General features: G+C 59.7%; 1 long non-coding RNA gene across 1 annotated transcript in view; it reads right to left on the bottom strand.

Moving 5' to 3' along the window:
- The window catches only part of LOC139825937 (uncharacterized), a 34,581-nt gene extending 20,241 nt beyond the window's left edge, over nucleotides 1–14,340 (bottom strand). The window contains exons 1-2 of the long non-coding RNA XR_011736096.1: nucleotides 14,165–14,340; nucleotides 13,359–13,418 (exon numbers count right to left, since the gene is read on the bottom strand). This is a non-coding gene — a long non-coding RNA (uncharacterized lncRNA). The remainder of the gene's footprint in view (nucleotides 1–13,358; nucleotides 13,419–14,164) is intronic.
- Nucleotides 14,341–24,441: the final 10,101 nt, after the last annotated feature.

The following is a 24,441-nucleotide window of genomic DNA, read 5'->3' as shown; positions in this document are numbered from 1 at the left end:
GGTGGTCCCCATGCTGTCACAATGGGTCTCCAGTGACAAGGGGGTTCCCCACAGTGTCACAATGGGCCCTGGGGACAAAGGGGGTCCGCACGGTGTTACAATGGTCCCGGGGGACAGGGGGGATGCCCAGGATGTCACAATGGGCCCTGAGGACAAGGGGGGATCCCCATGGTGTCACAATGGGTCCCAGTGACAAGGGGGTGCCCAGGATGTAACAATGGACCCTGGGGACAATGGGGGGTACTGGGACGTCACAATGGGCCCTGGAGACAAAAGGTGGTCGCCAGGATGTCACAATGGGCTCTGGGGACAATGCGGGGTCCTGGGACGTCACAATGGGCCCCAGTGACATGTGGATCCCCAGGATGTCACAATGGGCCCTGGGGACAAAGGGGGGTCCTGGGATGTCACAATGGGCCCCAGTGACAAAGGGGGTCCCCTGAATGTCACAATGGGCCCTGGGGACAATGGGGGGTCCTGGGACGTCACAATGGGCCCTGGGGACAAGGAGGGATCCCCAGGATGTCACAATGGGCCCTGGGGACAATGGGGGGTCCTGGGACGTCACAATGGGCCCTGGGGACAAGAGGGGGTCCCCAGGATGTCACAATGGGCCCTGGGGACAAAGAGGGGTCCCCTGAATGTCACAATGGGCCCTGGGGACAAGGGGGTGCCGAGGATGTCACAATGGGCCCTGGGGACAATGGGGGTCCTGGGACGTCACAATGGGCCCTGGGGACACAGAGGGGCCCTAGGACGTCACAATCAGTCCTGGGGACAAGGTGGGGTCCCCTGAGAGTCACAATGAGCCCTGGGAAGAGAGGGGGCTCCCAAGGACATCACAATGGGCCCTGGGAACAATGGGGGGTCCTGGGACGTCACAATTGGCCCTGGGGACAAGGGCGGGTCTCCAGGATGTCACAATGGGCCCTGGGAACAAGGGGGGGTACCCATAGTGTCACAATGGGTCCTGGGGAAAATGGGGTCCCCAGGATGTCACAATGGGCCCTGGGGACAATGTGGTGTCCTGGGATGTCACAATGTGCCCCAGTGACAAAGGGGGTCCCCTGAATGTTACAATGGGTCCTGAGGACAGTGGGGGGTCCTGGGACGTCACAGTGGGCCCTGGGGACAAGGAGGGATCCCCAGGATGTCACAATGGGCCCTGGGGACAAGGGGGGGTCCCCAGGATGTCACAATGGGCCCTGGGGACAACGGGGGGTCCTAAGACGTCACAATGGGCCCTGGGGCCCAGCAGGGATCCCCAGGATGTCACAATGGGCCCTGGACACAATGGGGGGTCCTGGGACGTCACAATGGGCCCTGTTGACAAGGGGGCATCCCCAGGATGTCAAAATGCGCCCTGGAGCCCAGGGGGGTCCTGTGATGTCACAATGGGCCCTGGGGACAAAGGGAGTCTCCTGGATGTCACAATGGACTCTGGGGACAAAGGGGATCCCCACGGTATCAGAATGGGCCCTGGGGACACAGGGGGGTCCTGGGATGTCACAATGAGCCCTGCGGACAAGGGTGGTACCCACGGTGTCACAATGGGCCCTGGGCACAAGCGGGGGTCCCCATAGTGTCACAATGGGTCCTGGGGACAAGTGGGGTCCCCAGGATTTCACAATAGCACTGGGGACAAAGGGGGGTCATGGGATGTCACAATGGGCCCTGGGGACAAGGGAGATCCCCATGGTGTCACAATAAGCCCTGGGGACAAAGTGTGGTCCTGGGATTTCACAATGGGCTCTGGGGACAAGGAGGATCCCCAGGATGTCACAATGGCCCCCAGTGACAAAGGGGTTCTCCATGGTGTGACAATGGGCCCTGGGGACAAAAGGGGTCCCCAGGATTTCACAATAGCACTGGGGACAAAGGGGGGTCATGGGATGTCACAATGGGCCCCAGTGACAAAGAGGGTCCTCATGGTGCCACAATGGGCCCTGGGGACAAAGGGGGTCCCCAGGATGTCACAATGGGCTCTGGGGACAAGGAGGGTCCCCAGGATGTCACAATGGGCCCTGTGGACAAAGAGCGTCCCCAGCATGTCACAATGGGGCCTGGGGACAAAGGGGGGTCCCCTGAATGTCACAATGGGCCCTGCGGACAAGGAGGGATCCCCAGGATGTCACAATGGGCCCTGGGGACAATGGGGGGTCGTGAGACGTCACAATGAGCCCTGCGGACAAGGGTGGTACCCAGGACGTCACAATGGGCCCTGGGGACAAGGGGGGGTCCCCATAGTGTCACAATGGGTCCTGGGGACAAGTGGGGTCCTCAGGATGTCACAATGGGCCCTAGGGACAATGTGGGGTCCTGGGATGGCACAATGGGCCCCAGTGACAAAGGGGGTCCCCTGAATGTCACAATGGGTCCTGGGGACAATGGGGGGTCCTGGGACGTCACAATGGGCCCTGGGGACAAGGAGGGATCCCCAGGATGTCACAATGGGCCCTGGGGACAATGGGCGGTCCTGGGACGTCACAATGGGCCCTGAGGACAAGGAGGAATCCACAGGATGTCACAATGGGCCCTGGGGACAATGGAGGGTCCTGGGACGTCACAATGGGCCCTGGGGACAAGAGGGGGTCCCCTGGATGTCACAATGGGCTCTGGGGACAAGGGGGGTCCCCAGGACGTCACAATGGGCCCTGGGGACAAAGGGGGGTGTCGACGGTGTCACAATGGGCCCCAGTGTCAAAGGGGGTCCCCATGGTGCCACAATGGGCCCTGGAGACAAAGGGGGTCCCTTGCATGTCACAATGGGCTCTGGGGACAAGGAGGGTCCCCAGGATGTCACAATGGGCCGTGGGGACAAGGAGGGATCCCCAGGATGTCACAATGGGCCCTGGGGACAATGGGGGGTCCTTAGACTTCACAATGGGCCCTGGGGACAAAGAGGGGTCCCCTGAATGTCACAATGGGCCCTGGGGACAAGGGGGTGCAGAGGATGTCACAATGGGCCCTGGGGACAATAGGGGGTCCTGGGACGTCACAATGAGCCCTGCGGACAAGGGTGGTACCCAGGATGTCACAATGGGCCCTGGGAACAAGGGGGGGTCCCCATAGTGTCACAATGGGCCCTGGGGACAAGGAGGGATCCCCAGGATGTCACAATGGGCCCTGGGAACAATGGGGGGTCCTGGGACGTCACAATGGGCTGTGGGGACAAGGGGGGGTCCCCAGGATGTCACAATGTGCCCTGGGTTTCAAAGAGGCGTCCCCTGAATGTCACAATGGGCCCTGGGGACAATGGGGGGGCCTAAGACGTCACAATGGGCCCTGAGGACAAGGAGGGATCCCCAGGACGTCACAATGGGCCCTGGGGACAATGGGGGGTCCTGGGACCTCACAATGTGCCCCAGTGACAAGGGGGGGTCCCCAGGATGTCACAATGGGCCCTGGGGACAAAGAGGGGTCCCCTGAATGTCACAATGGGCCCTGGGGACAAGGGGGTGCACTGGATGTCACAATGGGCCCTGGGGACAATGGGGGGTCTTGGAATGTCACAATGGGCCCTGGGGACAAAGGGGATGTCCACATGGTGCCACAATGGGCCCTGGGAGCAAGGGGGTCCCCAGGATGTCACAATGGGTCCTGGGGACAATGGGAGGTGCCCAAGATGTCACAATGGACCCTGAGGACAAGCAGGGGTCTCCATGGTGTCACAATGGGTCCCCAGTGACAAGGGGGGGTCCCCATGGTGTCACAATGGGCCCTGGGGACAAACGTGGTTCCCCTCAATATCAAAATGGGTCCTGGGGACAAAGTGGGCTCCTCGGATGTCACAATGGACACTGGGGACAACGGGAGGTCCTGGGACGTCACAATGGGCCCTGGGGACAAAGTTGGTCCCCACGATGTCTCAATGAGCCCCAGTGACAAAGGGGGGTCCCCAGGATGTCACAATGGGCCGTGGGGACAATGAGGGGTCCTGGGACATCACAATGGGTCCTGGGGACAAGGGGGGGACCCCTGAATGTCACAATGGGCCCTGGGGACAATGTGGGGTCCTGGGATGTCACAATGGGCCCCAGTGACAAAGGGGGTCCCCTGAATGTCGCAATGGGCCCTGGGGACAATGGGGGATCCTGGGACGTCACAATGGGCCCTGGGGACAAGGGGGGTGTCCCCTGAATGTCACAATGGGCCCTGGGGACAATGTGGGGTCCTGAGATGTCACAATGGGCCCCAGTGACAAAGGGGGTCCCCTGAATGTCACAATGGGCTCTAGGGACAATGGGGGGTCCTGGGAAGTCACAATGGGCCCTGGGGACAAGGGGGGTGTCCCCTGAAGGTCACAATGGGCCCTGGGGAGAAAGGGGGTCCCCAGGATGTCAAAATGGGCCTTGGGGACAAAGTGGGGTTCTTGGATATCACAATGTGACACAGTGCAAAGGGGGTCCCCATGGTGCCACAATGAGCCCTGGGGACAAAGGGAGGTCCCTAGGATGTCACAATGGGCCCTTGGGACAATGGGGTTCCTGGGATGTCACAACGGGTCCCCAGTGACAAAGGGGGTCCCCAGGATGTCTCAATGGGCCCTGAGGACAATGGGAGGTCCTCATGGTGTCACAAAGGGTCCCCAGTGACAAGGGAGGTCCCCACGGTGCCAGGATGGGTCCTGCGGACAAGGAGGTCCCCAGGATGTCACCATGGGCCCTGGGGACAAAGGGGGTCCCCAGGATGTCACAATGGGCCCTGGGGACAAAGAGACTCCCCAGGATGTCACAATGGGACCTGGGGACAAGGGGGTCCCCAGGAACTCACAATGGGCTCTGGGGACAATGGAGGTTCCCCAGGATGTTCACAATAGGCCCTGAGGACAAGGGGTGGTCCCCATGGTGTCACAATGGGTCCCCAGTGACAAGGGGGTCCCCAAGGTGTCACAATGGGCCCTGGGAACAACGGGGGGTCCTGGGACGTAACAATAGGCCCTAGGGACAAAGGGGGTCCCCACGGTGTTACAATGGTCCCGGGTGACAAAGGGGGATGCCCAGGATGTCACAATGGGCCCTGAGGCAAGGAGGGGTCTCCATGGTGTCACAATGGGTCCCCAGTGACAAGGAGGGTCCCCATGGTGTCACGATGGGTCCTGGGGACAAGGGGGTCCCCAGGATGTAAGAATGAACCCTGGGGACAATGGGGGGTCCTGGGACGTCACAATGGGTCCTGGGGACAAAGGGTGTCTCCAGGATGTCACAATGGGCTCTGGGGACAATGCAGGGTCCTGGGACGTCACAATGGGTCCTTAGGACAAAGAGGGGTCCCCAGGATGTCACAATGGGCCCTGGGGACAATGTGGGGTCCTGGGATGTCACAATGGGCCCGGGGAACAAGGGGGTTCCCCAGGATGTCACAATGGGCCCTGGGGACAAAGAGGGGCCCTACAACGTCACAATCAGCCCTGGGTACATGGGGGGATCCCCTGAAAGTCACAATGAGCCTTGGGGAAAATGGGGGGTCCTGGGACGTCACAATGGGCCCTGGGGACAAGAGGGGGTCCCCAGGATGTCACAATGGGCCCTGGGGACAAAGAGGTGTCCCCTGAATGTCACAATGGGCCCTGGGGACAAGGGGGTGCAGAGGATGTCACAATAGGCCCTGGGGACAATGGGGGGTCCTGGGACGTCACAGTGGGCCCTGGGGACAAGGAGGGATCCCCAGGATGTCACAATGGGCCATGGGGACAATGGGGGGTCCCGGGACATCACAATGGGCCCGGGGAACAAGGGGGTTCCCCAGGATGTCACAATGGGCCCTGGGGACAAAGAGGGGCCCTACAACGTCACAATCAGCCCTGGGTACATGGGGGGATCCCCTGAAAGTCACAATGAGCCTTGGGAGCAGAGGGGGCTCCCCAGGACGTCACAATGGGCCCTGGGAACAATGGGGGTCCCTTGAAGGTCACAATGGGCCCTGGGGACAATGGTGGGTCCCCTGAATGTGAAAATGGGCCCTGGGGACAAAGGGGGGTCCGCAAGATGTCACAATGGGTCCTGGGGACAAGTGGGGTCCCCAGGATGTCACAATGGGTCCTGGGGACAATGTGGGGTCCTGGGATGTCACAATGGGCCCCAGTGACAAAGGGGTTCCCCATGGTGCCACAATGGTCCCTGGGGACAAAGGGGGTCCCCAGGATTTGACAATAGCACTGGGGACAAATGGGGGTCATGGGATGTCACAGTGGGCCCTGGGGACAAGGGAGGTCCCCATGGTGTCACAATAAGCCCTGGGGACAAAGTGGGGTGCTGGGATGTCACAATGGGCCCCAGTGACAAAAGGGGGTCCCCATGGTGCCACAATGGGCCGTGGGGACCAGGGGGGGTACTGCAATGGCACAATGGGCCCTGGGGAGAAAGGGGGTCCCCTGGATGTCACAATGGGCTCTGGGGACAAGGAGTGTCCCCAGGATGTCACAATGGGCCCTGGGGAGAAATGGGGGTGTCGACGGTGTCAAAATGGGTCCTGAAGACAAAGGGCGTCCCCAGGATGTCACAATATGCCCTGGGGACAAAGGGGGTCCCCACGGTATCAGAATGGGCCCTGGGGACAAAGGGGGGTCCCCTGAATGTCACAATGGGCCCTGGGGACAATGGGGGTCCTGGGACGTCACAATGGGTCCTGGGGACAAAGGGTGTCTCCAGGATGTCACAATGGGCTCTGGGGACAATGCAGGGTCCTGGGACGTCACAATGGGTCCTTAGGACAAAGAGGGGTCCCCAGGATGTCACAATGGGCCCTGGGGACAATGTGGGGTCCTGGGATGTCACAATGGGCCCGGGGAACAAGGGGGTTCCCCAGGATGTCACAATGGGCCCTGGGGACAAAGAGGGGCCCTACAACGTCACAATCAGCCCTGGGTACATGGGGGGATCCCCTGAAAGTCACAATGAGCCTTGGGGAAAATGGGGGGTCCTGGGACGTCACAATGGGCCCTGGGGACAAGAGGGGGTCCCCAGGATGTCACAATGGGCCCTGGGGACAAAGAGGTGTCCCCTGAATGTCACAATGGGCCCTGGGGACAAGGGGGTGCAGAGGATGTCACAATAGGCCCTGGGGACAATGGGGGGTCCTGGGACGTCACAGTGGGCCCTGGGGACAAGGAGGGATCCCCAGGATGTCACAATGGGCCATGGGGACAAGGGGGGGTCCCGGGACATCACAATGGGCCCGGGGAACAAGGGGGTTCCCCAGGATGTCACAATGGGCCCTGGGGACAAAGAGGGGCCCTACAACGTCACAATCAGCCCTGGGTACATGGGGGGATCCCCTGAAAGTCACAATGAGCCTTGGGAGCAGAGGGGGCTCCCCAGGACGTCACAATGGGCCCTGGGAACAATGGGGGTCCCTTGAAGGTCACAATGGGCCCTGGGGACAATGGTGGGTCCCCTGAATGTGAAAATGGGCCCTGGGGACAAAGGGGGGTCCGCAAGATGTCACAATGGGTCCTGGGGACAAGTGGGGTCCCCAGGATGTCACAATGGGTCCTGGGGACAATGTGGGGTCCTGGGATGTCACAATGGGCCCCAGTGACAAAGGGGTTCCCCATGGTGCCACAATGGTCCCTGGGGACAAAGGGGGTCCCCAGGATTTGACAATAGCACTGGGGACAAATGGGGGTCATGGGATGTCACAGTGGGCCCTGGGGACAAGGGAGGTCCCCATGGTGTCACAATAAGCCCTGGGGACAAAGTGGGGTGCTGGGATGTCACAATGGGCCCCAGTGACAAAAGGGGGTCCCCACGGTGCCACGATGGGTCCTGGGGACAAGGAGGTCCCCAGGATGACACAATGGGCCCTGGGGACAATGGGGGGTCCTGGGACGTCACAATGGGCCCTGGGGACAAAGAGGCTCCCCAGGATGTCACAATGGGACCTGGGGACAAGGGGGTCCCCAGGACTCACAGTGGGCTCTGGGGACAATGGAGGTTCCCCAGGATGTTCACAATAGGCCCTGAGGACAAGGGGTGGTCCCCATGGTGTCACAATGGGTCCCCAGTGACAAGGGGGGTCCCCAAGTGTCACAATGGGCCCTGGGGACAATGGGGGTCCCGGGACGGAATAATAGGCCCTGGGGACAAAGGGGGGGTCCCACAGTGTCACAATGGGCCCTGGGGACAAAGGGGGTCCCCACGGTGTTACAATGGTCCAGGGGGAAAAAGGGGGATGCCCAGGATGTCACAATGGGCCATGAGGACAAGGGGGGCTCCCCAGGGTGTCGGAATGGGTCCCCAGTGACAAGGAGGGTCCCCATGGTGTCACGATGGGTCCTGGGGACAAGGGGGTCCCCAGGATGTAACAATGGACCCTGGGGACAATGGGGGGTCCTGGGACGTCACAATGGGCCCTGGAGACAAAGGGGGTCCCCAGGATGTCACAATGGGCCCTGGGGACAATCTGGGGTCCTGGGACGTCACAATGGGCCCTGGGGACAAGGAGGGATCCCCAGGATGTCACAATGGGCCCTGGGGACAATGGGGGGTCCTGGGACGTCACAATGGGCCCTGGGGACAAGAGGGGGTCCCCAGGATGTCACAATGGGCCCTGGGGACAAAGAGGGGTCCCCTGAATGTCACAATGGGCCCTGGGGACAAGGGGGTGCCGAGGATGTCACAATGGGCCCTGAGGACAAGGAGGGATCCCCAGGATGTCACAATGGGCCCTGGGGACAATGGGGGGTCGTTAGACGTCACAATGGCCCCTGGGGACAAAGAGGGGTCCCCTGAATGTCACAATGGGCCCTGGGGAAAATGGGGGGTCCTGGGACGTCACAATGGGCCCCAGTGACAAGAGGGGGTCCCCAGGATGTCACAATGGGCCCTGGGGACAAACAGGGGTCCCCTGAATGTTACAATGGGCCCTGGGGACAAGGGGGTGCCGAGGATGTCACAATGGGCCCTGGGGACAATGGGGGGTCTTGGGACGTCACAATGGGCCCTGCGGACAAGGAGGGATCCCCAGGACGTCACAATGGGTCCTGGGGACAAGGGGGGGTCCCCATAGTGTCACAATGGGTCCTGGGGACAAGTGGGGTCCCCAGGATGTCACAATGGGCCCTGGGGACAATGTGGGGTCCTGGGATGTCACAATGGGCCCCAGTGACAAAGGGGGTCCCCTGAATGTCACAATGGGTCCTGGGGACAATGGGGGGTCCTGGGACGTCACAATGGGCCCTGGGGACAAGGAGGGATCCCCAGGATGTCACAATGGGCCCTGGGGACAAGAGGGGGTCCCCTGGATGTCACAATGGGCTCTGGGGACAATGGAGAGTCCTGGGACGTCACAATGGGCCCCGGGGACAAGAGGGGGTCCCCTGGATGTCACAATGGGCTCTGGGGACAAGGGGGGTCCCCAGGACGTCACAATGGGCCCTGGGGACAAAGGGGGTCCCTTGGATGTCACAATGGGCTGTGGGGACAAGGAGGGATCCCCAGGATGTCACAATGGGCCGTGGGGACAAGGAGGGATCCCCAGGATGTCACAATGGGCCCTGGGGACAATGGGGGGTCCTTAGACTTCACAATGGGCCCTGGGGACAAAGAGGGGTCCCCTGAATGTCACAATGGGCCCTGGGGACAATGGGGGTTCCTGGGACGTCACAATGGGCCCCAGTGACAAGAGGGGGTCCCCAGGATGTCACAATGGGCCCTGGGAACAAACAGGGGTCCCCTGAATGTCACAATGGGCCCTGGGGACAAGAGGGTGCAGAGGATGTCACAATGGGCCCTGGGGACAATGGGGGCTCCTGGGACGTCACAATGGGCCCTGCGGACAAGGAGGGATCCCCAGGATGTCACAATGGGCCCTGGGAACAATGGGGGGTCCTGGGACGTCACAATGGGCTGTGGGGACAAGGGGGGGTCCCCAGGATGTCACAATGTGCCCTGGGTTTCAAAGAGGCGTCCCCTGAATGTCACAATGGGCCCTGGGGACAATGGGGGGTCCTAAGACGTCACAATGGGCCCTGAACACAAGGAGGGATCCCCAGGATGTCACAATGGGCCCTGGGGACAATGGGGGGTCCTGGGACGTCACAATGTGCCCCAGTGACAAGGGGGGGTCCCCAGGATGTCACAATGGGCCCTGGGGACAAAGAGGGGTCCCCTGAATGTCACAATGGGCCCTGGGGACAAGGGGGTGCAGTGGATGTCACAATGGGCCCTGGGGACAAGGGGGGTGTCCCCTGAAGGTCACAATGGGCCCTGGGGAGAAAGGGGGTCCCCAGGATGTCAAAATGGGCCTTGGGGACAAAGTGGGGTTCTTGGATATCACAATGTGACACAGTGCAAAGGGGGTCCCCATGGTGCCACAATGAGCCCTGGGGACAAAGGGAGGTCCCTAGGATGTCACAATGGGCCCTTGGGACAATGGGGTTCCTGGGATGTCACAACGGGTCCCCAGTGACAAAGGGGGTCCCCAGGATGTCTCAATGGGCCCTGAGGACAATGGGAGATACCCATGGTGTCACAAAGGGTCCCCAGTGACAAGGGAGGTCCCCACGGTGCCAGGATGGGTCCTGGGGACAAGGAGGTCCCCAGGATGTCACAATGGGCCGCGGGGACAAAGGGGGTCCCCAGGATGTCACAATGGGCCCTGGGGACAAAGAGACTCCCCAGGATGTCACAATGGGACCTGGGGACAAGGGGGTCCCCAGGAACTCACAATGGGCTCTGGGGACAATGGAGGTTCCCCAGGATGTTCACAATAGGCCCTGAGGACAAGGGGTGGTCCCCATGGTGTCACAATGGGTCCCCAGTGACAAGGGGGTCCCCAAGGTGTCACAATGGGCCCTGGGAACAACGGGGGGTCCTGGGACGTAACAATAGGACCTAGGGACAAAGGGGGTCCCCACGGTGTTACAATGGTCCCGGGTGACAAAGGGGGATGCCCAGGATGTCACAATGGGCCCTGAGGCAAGGAGGGGTCTCCATGGTGTCACAATGGGTCCCCAGTGACAAGGAGGGTCCCCATGGTGTCACAATGGGCCCTGGGGACAAGGGGGTCCCCAGGATGTAAGAATGAACCCTGGGGACAATGGGGGGTCCTGGGACGTCACAATGGGTCCTGGGGACAAAGGGTGTCTCCAGGATGTCACAATGGGCTCTGGGGACAATGTGGGGTCCTGGGATGTCACAATGGGCCCCAGTGACAAAGGGGGTGCCCTGAATGTCACAATGGGCCCTGAGGACAGTGGGGGGTCCTGGGACGTCACAATGGGCCCTGGGGACAAGGAGGGATCCCCAGGATGTCACAATGGGCCCTGGGGACAATGGGGGGTCCTGGGACGTCACAATGGGCCCTGGGGACAAGAGGGGGTCCCCAGAATGTCACAATGGGCCCTGGGGACAAAGAGGTGTCCCCTGAATGTCATAATGGCCCCTGGGGACAAGGGGGTGCAGAGGATGTCACAATAGGCCCTGGGGACAATGGGGGGTCCTGGGACGTCACAATGGGCCCTGGGGACAAGGAGGGATCCCCAGGATGTCACAATGGGCTCTGGGGACAAAGGGGGGTCCTGGGATGTCTCAATGAGCCCTGCGGACAAGGGTGGTACCCACGGTGTCAGAATGGGCCCTGGGAACAAGGGGGGGACCCCATAGTGTCACAATGGGTCCTGGGGACAAGTGGGGTCCCCACGATGTCACAATGTGTCCTGGGGACAATGTGGGGTCCTGGGATGTCACAATGGGCCCCAGTGACAAAGGGGCCCCCTGAATGTCACAATGGGTCCTGGGGAAAATGGGGGGTCCTGGGACGTCACAATGGGCCCTGGGGACAAGGAGGGATCCCCAGGATGTCACAATTGGCCGTGGGGACAAAGAGGCGTCCCCGGAATGTCACAATGGGCCCTGGGGACAAAGAGGGGTCCCCTGAATGTCACAATGGGCCCTGGGGACAATGGGGGATCCTGGGACGTCACAATGGGCCCCAGTGACAAGGGGGGGTCCCCAGGATGTCACAATGTGCCCTGGGGACAAAGAGGCGTCCCCGGAATGTCACAATGGGCCCTGGGGACAAGGGGGTGCCCTGAATGTTACAATGGGCCCTGGGGACAATGGGGGGTCCTAAGACGTCACAATGGGCCCTGGGGACAAGGAGGGATGCTGGGACGTCACAATGGGCCCCAGTGACAAGGGGGGGTCCCCAGGATGTCACAATGGGCCCTGGGGACAAAGAGGAGTCCCCTGAATGTCACAATGGGCCCTGGGGACAATAGGAGGTTCTGGGATGTCACAATGGGCCCTTGGGGTTTAGAAGTCAGGTCTAAGAGTGCAGCGTTTGGGGTGCAGGGGCTTGGGGGGAAATTTAAGGTTGCAGAGTGTGGGGTGCACAGGACTGGGGCACAGGATTTGGGGGTGCGGGGTTTCAGGGTTCAGGATTTGGCGGTGTGGAGTTTTGGGGTGCAGGGGTTGGGAGTGCAGGGTGGTGGGGGTGAGAGATTTGGGTGCAGGATTTGGGGGTGCAGAGTCTTGGGAGGCAAGGATCTGGGGCTGCAGGATTTGGGGGTTCAGTGTTTAGGGCAGCACAATCTTGGGGTGCAGGGGTTTGCAGTGAAAGGTTTGGTAGGCAGGATTTGGGGTGCAGGATTCTGGGGTGCTGGGTTTGGGGTACAGGATTTGGTGTTGCAGGGATGGGGTTGAAGGGCTTGGGTTTCCAGGCCTTTGAGGTGCAGGATTTGGAGGTGCAGGGTTTGGGAGGGAATTCTTTGGGGTGCAGGGTTTGGGGGCAGGGTTTAGGGGTGGAGGGTATAGGACGGAAAGATTTGGGAATGCAGGGTTTGGGGTGCAGGTTTCGGGGTTCAGGAAGGTAGGGAGGGCAGGATTAGGGGGTGCAAGGTTTCAGTTGTAGGGTTTAGGGGTGCAGAGTTTGGTAGGGCCGAATTTGGGGGTGCAGGATCTGGGGTGCAGGGTTTGGGAAGACAGGATCGGGGGTGGAGGATTTGGGGGTGCAGGATTGAGGGGCAGGGTTTTGGTGCAGGGCTTGGGGTCAGGATCTGGGGTGCAGGTTTGGGAAGAGTATTTTGGGGTGCAGGATTTTGGGTGCCGTGTCTGCGGGGCAGGTTTGGGGTGATCACTGCTGATCCGCACACACTCTCTCTCTCTGTCCCCATTGTCCCCAATGCCCCCTTACCTGTCTCACCTCCCTCTCCAGCTCCGCTCCCACCCCCCCAATCCCCCTCAGTGGGGCCAGCCCGGGGTGCAGCTCCTGCAACGGCTCCTCCTCTGCATTCATTAACAATTAACACCCTCAGCAGCGCTAATTAACACCCCCCCCACCCCCCCATATCCCCGCTGCCCCCTAATTACCCCCTAATTCGCGCTAATCACCCCTAATTCCCCCTCATTACTCACCCAGCAGCCCCTCGATGTCCGCAGCCGCCATCTTGCCCCGCTGGGAGGGCCACAAACCACCTCAAAATTGACCCAAAATAGCGCTTTTTCAACCCAAAACCCTCCCGCTGAGGCTCCCCGAGCTGTGTCCCCAAAGCCCCCGCTGTTGTCACCTCGGGAAAAGCGCGAAAAAAGCGGCCCCGGGGGTCCCCGCGCTTCGTTTCGCGCTCTGAGGGAAAGCGCGGGAAAACGAGCGGAGACGGAAAGAGCCGAGCGGAGCCGAATGGGCCCGAGCGGAGCCGAATGGGCCCGAGCGGAGCCGAACGGCGCCCGAGCGGAGCCGAATGGGCCCGAGCGGAGCCGAGCGGCGCCCGAGCGGAGCCGAACGGCACCCGAGCGGAGCCGAACGGCGCCCGAGTCCCGGCCGGGGCCGAACGCACCCGAAGTCTTCCCGAAGGGGTCCGAGTGGAGCCGAACGCACCCGAAGGGACCCGAACCCACCCGAGTGGACCCGAACCCACCCGAGTGGACCCGAACCCACCCGAAGGGACCCGAACCCACCCGAGTGGACCCGAACCCACCCGAAGGGGCCCGAACCCACCCGAAGGAGCCCGAACCCACCCGAGTGGACCCGCACCCACCCGAAGGGGCCCGAAGTCTCCCCGAAGGGACCCGAACCCACCCGAAAGTGCCCCAAAAGGCGCCAAACTCCCAAATCCCCCCCTTTTTACCCCAAAACCCGTGTTCCGCTCCCCCCCCGGCCCCTCCTCTTCCTCCCCGCCCCCCCCCCCCCCCCCCCCCACTTTCTCCCCCTTTTTCCGCCTCACGATCGTTTCCCGCCGCGGCGGCGGCTGCGAGCGAGGCCACGCCCCCTTCCTCAGGAGGCGGCCAATGGGAAGCGGCGGGGGGGTGCGTGGCCACGCCCACTGTGCGTGGCGTGCGCAGAGGCGGCTCCGAGAGGAGCCGAAGATACACGAAGGGAGCCGAACGGACCCGAACGCACCCGAAGGGACCCGAACGCACCCGAAGGGACCCGAGTGGGGCCCGAACGCACCCGAGGGGACCCTAAGGCACCCGAAGGGACCCGAGTGGGGCCCGAACGCACCCGAAGGGACCCGAACGCACCCGAAGGGACCCAAACGCACCCGAAGGGACCCGAGTGGGGCCCGAACGCACCCGAGGGGACCCTAAGGCACCCGAAGGGACCCGAACGCACCCGAAGGGACCCGAGTGGGGCCCGAACGCACCCGAACGCACCCGAAGGGACCCGAACGCACCCGAAGGGACCCGAGGGGACCCGAACACACCCGAAGGGACCCGAAGGGACCCGAGTGGGGCCCGAACTCACCTGAAGGGACCCGAGGGGACCCGAACGCACTTAGGGGGCTCCATGAGTCACTTATGGGTCACTATGGGGCACTCCTGGGTCTCTAAGGGGGAAATTATGGGGGTCTATGGGGAGTTCAGGAGGGACCCAGGAGTACCCCAAGGGACCCAGGAGTACCCCAAAGGACCCAGGAGTTCAGGAGGGACCCAGGAGTGCCCCAAAGGACCCAGGAGTTCAGGAGGGACCCAGGAGTGCCCCAAAGGACCCAGGAGTGCCCCAAAGGACCCAGGAGTACCCAAATGTGTTGTGTTTTGTTTTTTCTCTCTTGTTTATGTCCTCTTTTACCTGAAATGGGACAATGGGGGCAATGGGGGGCAATGGGAGTCAATGGGGGCAATGGGGATCAATGGGGGGCAATGGGGGCAATGGGGATCAATGGGGGGCAATGGGGATCAATGAGGATCAATGGGGGGCAATGGGGGGCAATGGGGATCAATGAGTCAACGGGGTCAATGGGGGTCAATGGGAGTCAATGGGTCAATGGGGTCAATGGGGTCAATGGGGTCAATGGGTCAATGGGGGTCAATGGGGGTCAATGGGGGTCAATGGGGGTCAATGGGGGTCAATGGGGTCAATGGGTCAATGGGATCAATGGGGGTCAATGGGGTCAATGGGGATCAATGGGGTCAATGGGGGTCAATGGGAGTCAGCGGGGTCAATGGGATCAATGGGGCAATGGGGTCAATGGGTCAATGGGGATCAATGGGTCAATGGGAGTCAATGGGGTCAATGGGGGTCAATGGGGTCAATGGGGATCAATGGGTCACAGTATCACAGTATCACAGTATGTTTGGGATTGGAAGGGACCTCAAAAGATCATCCAGTCCAATCCCCCCATGGAGCAGGAACGCCTAGGTGAGGTCGCACAGGAAGGTGTCCAGGCGGGCTTTGAATGTCTCCAGGGAAGGAGACTCCACAACCTCCCTGGGTAGCCTGTTCCAGTGCTCTGTTACCCTCACTGAGAAGAAGTTCTTTCTCAAATTTAAGTGGAACCTCTTGTGTTCCAGCTTGATCCCATTGCCCCTTGTCCTATCATTGTTTGCCACTGAGAAGAGCCTGACTCCATCCTCATGGCACTCACCCTTTATATATTTATAAACATTAATAAGGTCACCCCTCAGTCTCCTCTTCTCCAAACTAAAGAGCCCCAGCTCCCTCAGCCTTTCTTCATAAGGGAGATGCTCCACTCCCTTAATCATCTTTGTTGCCCTACGCTGGACCCTCTCCAGCAGTTCCCTGTCCTTCTGGAACTGAGGGGCCCAGAACTGGACACAATATTCCAGGTGTGGTCTAACCAGGGTGGAGTAGAGAGGATGGAGGACCTCTCTGATCTACTGACCACCCCTCCTCTAATACACCCCAGGTACCATTGGCCTTCCTGGCCACAAGGGCACAGTGCTGGCTCATGGTCATCCTGTTGTCCACCAGGACCCCCAGGTCCCTTTCCCCTACACTGCTCTCTAATAGGTCATCCCCCAACCTATACTGGAACTTGGGGTTGTTCCTGCCCAGATGCAGGACTCTACACTTTCCCTTGTTAAATTCCATCAGATTATCCCCCACCCAACTCTCCAGCCTGTCCAGGTCCCGCTGGATGGCGGCACAGCCTTCTGGCGTGTCAGCCACTCCTCCCAGCTTAGTGTCATCAGCAAACTTGCTGATCGTACACTCAATTCCCTCGTCTAAATCATTAATGAATATATTGAATAATATTGGCCCCAGTACTGACCCCTGAGGCACTCCACTAGATACTGGCCTCCAACTGGACTCCGCACCATTGACCACCACTCTCTGGCTTCTCTCTTTAAGCCAGTTTGCAACCCACCTCACTACTCTATTGTCCAGACCACACCTCCTCAATTTAGCTGTGAGGATGCTGTGAGGGACTGTGTCAAAGGCTTTACTGAAGTCAAGGCAGACCACATCCACCGCTCTGCCATCATCCATCCACCTTGTCACATTCTCATAAAAGGCTATGAGGTTGGTCAAGCATGACTTACCCTTGGTAAAGCCGTGCTGACTGCCCCTAATGACCCTCTTATCCCTGATGTGCCTTCAGATGGCACCAAGGATAAGCTGTTCCATTACTTTCCCAGGGACAGAGGTGAGGCTGACCGCTCTATAATTACCCGGGTCCTCCTTCTTGCCCTTTTTGAAGCCTGCAGTGACATTTGCTTTCCTCCAATCCTCGGGCACCTCTCCCGTTTCCCGAGACTTGGCAAAAATGATGGAGAGCGGTCCAGCAATGACTTCAGCCAGCTCCCTCAGCACCCGCGGATGCATTCCATCTGGACCCATGGATTTATGGACGTCCAGACTATTTAATTGTTCCCTAACCCAGTCCTCATCGACTAAAGCAAACTCCTCCATTGACCTGGCTTCATCCGGGGTCTCAGGGGTACAGGGCTCCCCAGGACAGCCTCCAGCGGAGTAGACAGAGACAAAGGTGGCATTCAGCAATTCTGCCTTCTCTGTGTCTTCTGCCACCAGGGCACCCACCTCATTCATCAGTGGGCCTACATTGCCTCTGGTATTAGTTTTATCTGCTATGTATTTGAAAAAGTTCTTCTTGCTGTCCTTGACCCCTCTCGCCAGCTGTAATTCTAAGGAGGCCTTGGCTACCCTAGCTGCCCTCCTGCATCCTCTATCAGCAGCCTTATATTCCTCCCAAGTGGCCAGCCCCTGCTTCCATGACCTGTAAACTCGCCTCTTCTGCTTGAGCATACCCAACAGATCCCTATTGAACCACGCAGGCCTCCTGGCTCCCTTCCTCGACTTCCTGCGTGTGGGGATGCTCTGATCCTGAGCATGGAAGAAGCAATCTCTGAATGCAATCCAGCTCTCTTGGGCCCCTTTTCCTTCAAGCAGTCTTGCCCATGGGATTTCCCCCAGCAATTGCTTGGAAAGGCCGAAATTAGCCCTGCCAAAGTCCAGGGTTGCAATTCTACTTGCTGTTCTGTTCCTGCCACACGAGATGCTGAACTCCACCATCTCGTGGTCACTGCAACCCAGGCAGCCCTCGACCTTTACTGCTTCGACCAGACCCTCTTTGTTAGTGAGGATGAGATCCAGCAGTGCACCTCTCCTGGTCGGCTCCTCCACCATCTGCATGAGGAAGTGATCATCAATGCGCTGGAGGAACCTCCTGGACTGTGGCTGGCTGGCTGAATGGTCCTTCCAGCCATTAATAAATACTGGCCATCATTAATAAATACTGATCGCCATTAATAAATACTGACCATCATTAATAAATACTGATCCTTATTAATAAATGCTGATCACCATTAATAAATATTGATCCTTATTCATAATGCTGATCATCATTAATAAATACTGGCCATCATTAATAAATACTGATCATCATTAATAAATACCAATCGTTATTAATAAATACTGACCGTCATTAATAAATACTGATTGTCATTAATAAATACCGATCGTTACTAATAAATACTGACCACCATTAATAAATACTGATCACCATTAATAAATACTGACTATCACTAATAAACACTGATCGTTATTAACAAATACTGATCACCATTAATAAATATTGATCCTTATTAATAATGCTGATCATCATTAATAAATACTGACCATCATTAATAAATGCTGATTGTCCTTAATAAATACTGACCATCATTAATAAATACTGATCATCATTAATAAATACTGACCATCATTAATAAATACTGATCGTCATTAATAAATACTGACCGTTATTAATAATTACTGATCACCACTAATAAATACTGATCATCATTAGTAAATACTGACCATCATTAGTAAATAGTGATCGTCATTAATAAATACTGACCGTTATTAATAATTACTGATCACCACTAATAAATACTGATCACCACTAATAAATACTGATCATCATTAATAAATACTGACCATCATTAATAAATACTGATCGTCATTAATAAATACTAGCCGTTATTAATAATTACTGATCACCATTAATAAATACTGATCATCATTAATAAATACTGACCATCATTAGTAAATACTGAGCTCAATGCTCAGGTTGGGCTCCAGGTCGGGCTCCAGGCTCAGGTTGGGCTCCAGGTCAGGTTCCAGGCTCAGGTTGGGCTCCAGGTCGGGCTCCAGGCTCAGGTTGGGCTCCAGGTCAGGTTCAAGGCTCAGGTTGGGCTCCAGGTCGGGCTCCAGGCTCAGGTTGGGCTCCAGGTCAGGTTCCAGGCTCAGGTTGGGCTCCAGGTCGGGCTCCAGGCTCAGGTTGGGCTCCAGGTCAGGCTCCAGGCTCAGGTTGGGCTCCAGGTCGGGCTCCAGGCTCAGGTTGGGCTCCAGGTCAGGCTCCAGGCTCAGGTTGGGCTCCAGGTCAGGCTCCAGGCTCACGTTGGGCTCCAGGTCGGGCTCCAGGCTCAGGTCGGGCTCCAGGCTCAGGTTGGGCTCCAGGCTCAGGTTGGGCTCCAGGTCAGGTTCAAGGCTCAGGTTGGGCTCCAGGTCAGGCTCCAGGCTCACATTGGGCTCCAGGTCGGGCTCCAGGCTCAGGTTGGGCTCCAGGTCGGGCTCCAGGCTCAGGTCGGGCTCCAGGCTCAGGTCCAGCGCTTCCCCGCAGAGCAGCCCGGGGCTCTGGGCAAAGCCACGCAGCTCGTCGCCCAAGGGAAACAGGTCCATGGTCACCGGGCTCCAAACACCCCGGAGCAAAAACCAGAGCGGCCCCAGGACACCCGGGCTCCCAAAGAGCCTGGAAAAGGGACACAAAGAGTTAAATTGGGGGGGGAGTGAAGTGGCTGCTGATGCTGAGAAACCCCCGGGGGTTCGGGGCTGGGGGGAAAGGGGGGATCTGTATGAAAACTGCTCTGGGGAAAAGGGGGGAAGGGGTTGGGCTGCACGGGAATGGGAGGAGGGACGGGAAAACGGGAGAGGGAAACGGGGAAGAGGGAAAAGGGGGAAAAGGGGGAAAAAGGGGGGAAAGAGGGAAAAGGGGGAAAAAGGGAGGAAAGAGGGGAAGAGGGGGAAAGGGGGGAAAGAGGGAAAAAGGGGGGAAAAGGGGAAGAGGGGGGAAAGGGGGAAAGAGGAAAAAGAGGGGGAAAGGGGGGAAAGAGGGGAAGAGGGAAAAGGAGGGAAAGAAGGAAAAAAGGGGGAAAAGGGGGAAGAGGGAAAAAGGGGGGGAAAGGGGGAAGAGGAAAAAGAGGGAAAAGGGGGGGAAAGGGGGGGAAGAGGAAAAAGAGGGAAAAGGGGGGGAAAGGGGGGGAAGAGGAAAAAGAGGGAAAAGGGGGGAAAGAGGGGAAGAGGGAAAAAGGGAGGAAAGAGGGAAAAGGGGGGAAGAGGGGAAGAGGGGGGAAAAGGGGGGAAAGAGGAAAAAGAGGGAAAAGGGGGGAAAGAGGGGAAGAAGGAAAAAAGGGGGAAAGAGGGAAAAAGGGGGAAACAGGGATAAAGGGGGAAAGAGGAAAAATATGGAAAAAGGGGGGAAAGAGGGAAAAGGGGGAAAAGACGGAAAAGGGGGTGAAAGGGGGGGAAGGGAAAAAGAGGGGAAAGAGGGATAAAGGGGGGAAAAGAGGGGAAAGAGGGAAAAAGGGAAAGAGGGAAAAGAGGAAAAAGGGGGGAAAAGAGGGGAAAGAGGGAAAAAGAGGGGAAGAGGGATAAAGGGGGAAGAGAGAAAAGGGGGGCAAGAGGGGAAAGAGGAGAAAGGGGGGGAAAGAGGAAAAAGAGGGAAAAAGGGGGGGAAAGGGAAAAAGGGGGGAAAGAGGGATAAAGGGGGAAAAGGGGGCAAAAGAGGGAAGAGGGGGAGGAAAGAGGGAAAAAGTCTGTGGGGGGATTGATGGCGGATCCGCCCCAGCCCCGGGGTCTCTCCTGGAGGGGAGGGACGGGCGGGCTCCAGCGGGGGTGCTGAGGAGATGAGGGGACACGAGGGGCCCCGAGGGACACGAGGGGACGATGAAGGGACCCGAGGGACGCGAGGGGACACGATGGGACATGAAGGGACACGAGGGACCCGAGGGGACGCGATGGGACATGAAGGGACACGAGGGACCCGAGGGGACGCGATCTCCTCACCCGGTGTTTCCCGCCCCGGCGCTTCCCGCCCGCCGGCGCCGCGGCCACGCCCCCTCGCCGCCGGCCACGCCCCCTCGCCGGCGTCACGTCCGGGAGTGTGTGGCGGGAAAAGGCGGGAGGGAGGAGAGGGAGGCGCCGCCGTTTTGGTGGAGGTTGTGAGGGGAACTGGGGGTCGGCGTGGGGGGAGGAATTGGGGTCGGCGTGAGGGGCATTGGGGGTCGGTGTGAGGGGGGGATTTGGGGGGCAGTGTGGTGGTGGGGATTTGGGGTCGGTGTGAGGGGGGAATTGGGGGGCGGTGTGGGGGAGGAACTGAGGGTCGGTGTGAGCGGGACATTGGGGGTCGGTGTGGGGAGGAATTGAGGATCGGTGGGGGGGGCTTGGGGGGTCGGTGTGAGGGGGAATTGGGGGTCGGTGTGGGGGAAGTTGGGGGTTGGTCTGGGGAGGATTTGAGGGGTCAGTGTGGGGAGGATTTGGGGGTCGATGTGAGGGGCATTAGGGGTTGGTGTGGGGGGCAGGAACTGGGGGTCGGTGTGTGGGGGGGCATTGGGGGTCGGTGCGAGGGGGAATTAGGGTCCAGTGGGGGGCCACTGGGGGTCGGTGTTTGAGGGGGGAATTGGGGGGTCGGTGTGGGGGGGTCAGTGCAGGGGGGGCCTTGGGGGTCGGTGTGAGGGGGCATTGGGGATCAGTGTGGGGGGAATTGGGGGTCGGTGTGGGGGGGAATTGGGGTCTGGTGTGGGGGGGGGGGACATTGGGGGTCGGTGTGAGGGGGAATTGGGGGTCTGGTGTGGGGGGGAAGTTGGGGGTTGGTCTGGGGAGGATTTGAGGGGTCAGTCTGGGGAGGATTTGGGGGTCGATGTGAGGGGCATTAGGGGTTGGTGTGGGGGGCGTTGGGGGTCAGTGCGAGGGGGAATTAGGGTCCGGGGGGGGATTGGGGGTCGGTGTTTGAGGGGGGAACTGGGGGGTTGGTGTGCGGGGGCGGCCTTGGGGGTCGGTGTGAGGGGGCATTGGGGGTCAGTCTGGGGAGGAATTGGGGGTCGGGGGGGCATTTGGTGGTCGGTGGGGGGGAGCTGGGGGTCGGGGTTTGGGGGGAACTGGGGGTCGGGTGGGGGGTGGATTGAGGGTCGGTGTGAAGGGAATGGGGGGGCCATGAGGGGAACGGAGGCGCAGAAACAACTTTACAGCCTCCGGAGCCATGAACCTCCACACCCCGCAGGGCTCCAGAGCAGCTGCGTTCGTTTCGCCGTCGGGCGCAAGGGGAGCGATGGTTCCACCCCTCGTGCGCCGCTCCGAGCGGCAGGAGCTGCGTTTAAATACAGCGAGGTGCTCGTGTCCCAACGACCCCGGAGCGCCCGCACACATCCATAACCTTTCCCGCTCATCACTGCCGTAGTCTCCGCCTGGACGCCCCCTGTTCGCCTGCGCGGCGCCACCTGGTGCTCTGGAGGAGGGGTCTTTGGATGAAGGCTCCTTCAGCTTCCTCAGGTTTGGCTCCTTGTGTTGAATGGACTGGGACCCAAGCTCCAGGTCGGTTGAACCCAGCCTGGCGCCCCCTTTTTGCTGTAAATCTCGGTTCTCTCGTCCCCTCGAGTTCACAGCTGGTGCCGTAAAACTCCTGATCCTGGCACTGCTGGGTTCTGGTTTCCTTACCATGAGTTCACCTAAAGCTCTGAACTGAGCACTCGTGTGGCTCAGCCCTAAAGTGTTGGCTCGTTAGTGGGCACCCAATTATGTTTTGTTAACCCTTAAAATGTTCGTGCCCTCTATCAGACCCAGGAGTTCGGGCGGGGATTCAGTTCAGGAGGGGCCCGGGAGTAACCCTAAGGACCCAGTAGTTGGGGGGTGTCAAGGGTTAAGATCGTGAAACCGTGGGGACCCCTAATGTCCCCAGGGGCCATTGTGACATCCTGGGGACCCTGCATTGTCCCCAGGGTGTTGTGACACCATGGGGACCCACTTTGTCCCCAGGGCCCATTGTGACGTCTCAGGATCCCCCATTGTCCCAAGGGCCCATTGTGACATTCTGGGGACCCCAAATGTCCCCAGGGCCCATTGTGACATTCTGGGGACCCCCTTTGTCCCCAGGGCCCATCGTGGCACCGAGGGGACCCCCCCCCCCCTAGTCCCCAGGGCCCATTGTGGCACCATGGACACCCCCTTTGTCCCCAGGGCCCATTGTGACATCCCAGGACCCCACCTTGTCCCCAGGGTCCCTTCTGACAGGGTGGGGACCCCCCTTTCTCCCCAGGGCTCATTGTGACGTCCCAGGACCCCTCGTTGTCCCCAGTGCCCATTGTGACATCCTGGGGACCCCCCTTGTCCCCAGGGCCCATTGTGAAATCCGGGGAACCCCCTGGTCTCCAGGGCCCATAGTGGTACCGTGGGGACTCGTGTTGTCACTTGGGTCCATTGTGACACCATGGGGACCCCGCCTTTGTCCCCAGTACCCATTGTGACATCCTGGGGACCCCTTTGTCCCCGGGGCCCATTGTGACATCCTGGGGACCCCCCTTTGTCCCCAAGGCCCATTGTGACACCGTGGGGACCCCACTTCTTTCCAGGACCCATTGTGGCATTCTGGGGACTTCCTTTGTCCCCAGGGCCCATTGTGACATCCTGGAGACCCCCTTTATCCCCAGAGCTCGTTGTCGCACCATGGGGACCCCCTTTGTCACTGGGGCCCATTGTGACATCCCAGGACCCCCCATTGTCCCCAGGGCCCATTGTGACACCGTGGGGACCCCGCCTTTTCCCCAGGGCCCATTGTGACATCTCAGGACCCCCTTTGTCCCCAGGGCCCACTGTGGCACCATGGGGACCCCCTTTGTCCTCTGGGCCCATTGTGACATTCCAGGACCCCACTTTGTCCCCGGGCCCATTGTGACACCGTGGGGATCCCCCTTGTCCCCAGGGCCCATTGTGACAATTAAGGGACCCCCTTTGTCCCCAGGGCCCATTTTGACATCCCAGGACCCCACTTTGTCCCCAGTGCTCATTGTGAAATTCTGGGGACCCCCCTTGTCCTCAGGGCTCATTGTGACAGCCCAGGACCTTACTTTGTCCCCAGGGCCCATTGTGACATCCCAGGACCCCCCACTGTCTCCAGTGCCCATTGTGACATCATGGGGACCACCCTTTTTCCCCAGGGCTCATTGTGACGTCCCAGGACCCCTCGTTGTCCCCAGGCCCCATCGTGACATCCTGGGGACCCCCCTTGTCTCCAGGGCCCATAGTGGCACTGTGGGGACTCATCACTTGGGCCCATTGTGACATCCTGGAGACCCCCCTTTATCCCCAGGGCCCATTGTGACACCGTGGAGACCCCATTTGTCCCCAAGGCCCATTGTGACATCCTGGGGAGACCCCATTGTCCCCAAGGCCCATTGTGGCACCATGGGGACCCCCTTTGTCCCCAGTGCCCATTGTGACATCTTAGGACCCCACTTTGTCCCCAGGGCCCATTGTGGCACCATGAGCACCCCCCTTTGTGCCCAGGGCCTATAGTGACACCGTGGGTACCCCCTTTATCCCATGAGCCCATTGTGACATCCTGTGGACCCCTCTTTGTCCCCAGGGCCCATTGTGATATCCTGGGGAGCCCTCTTTTTCCCCAGGGCCTATTGTGACATCCTGGGGACCCCCTTTGTCCCCCGGGCCCATTGTGACATCCTGAAGACCCCCTTTGTCCCCAGGGCC

The sequence above is a fragment of the Patagioenas fasciata genome, chromosome 31, assembly GCF_037038585.1.
Source record: "Patagioenas fasciata isolate bPatFas1 chromosome 31, bPatFas1.hap1, whole genome shotgun sequence".
In the NCBI taxonomy this organism is placed as follows: Eukaryota; Metazoa; Chordata; class Aves; order Columbiformes; family Columbidae; genus Patagioenas; species Patagioenas fasciata.
This window is presented reverse-complemented; position numbering and strand designations above follow the sequence as displayed.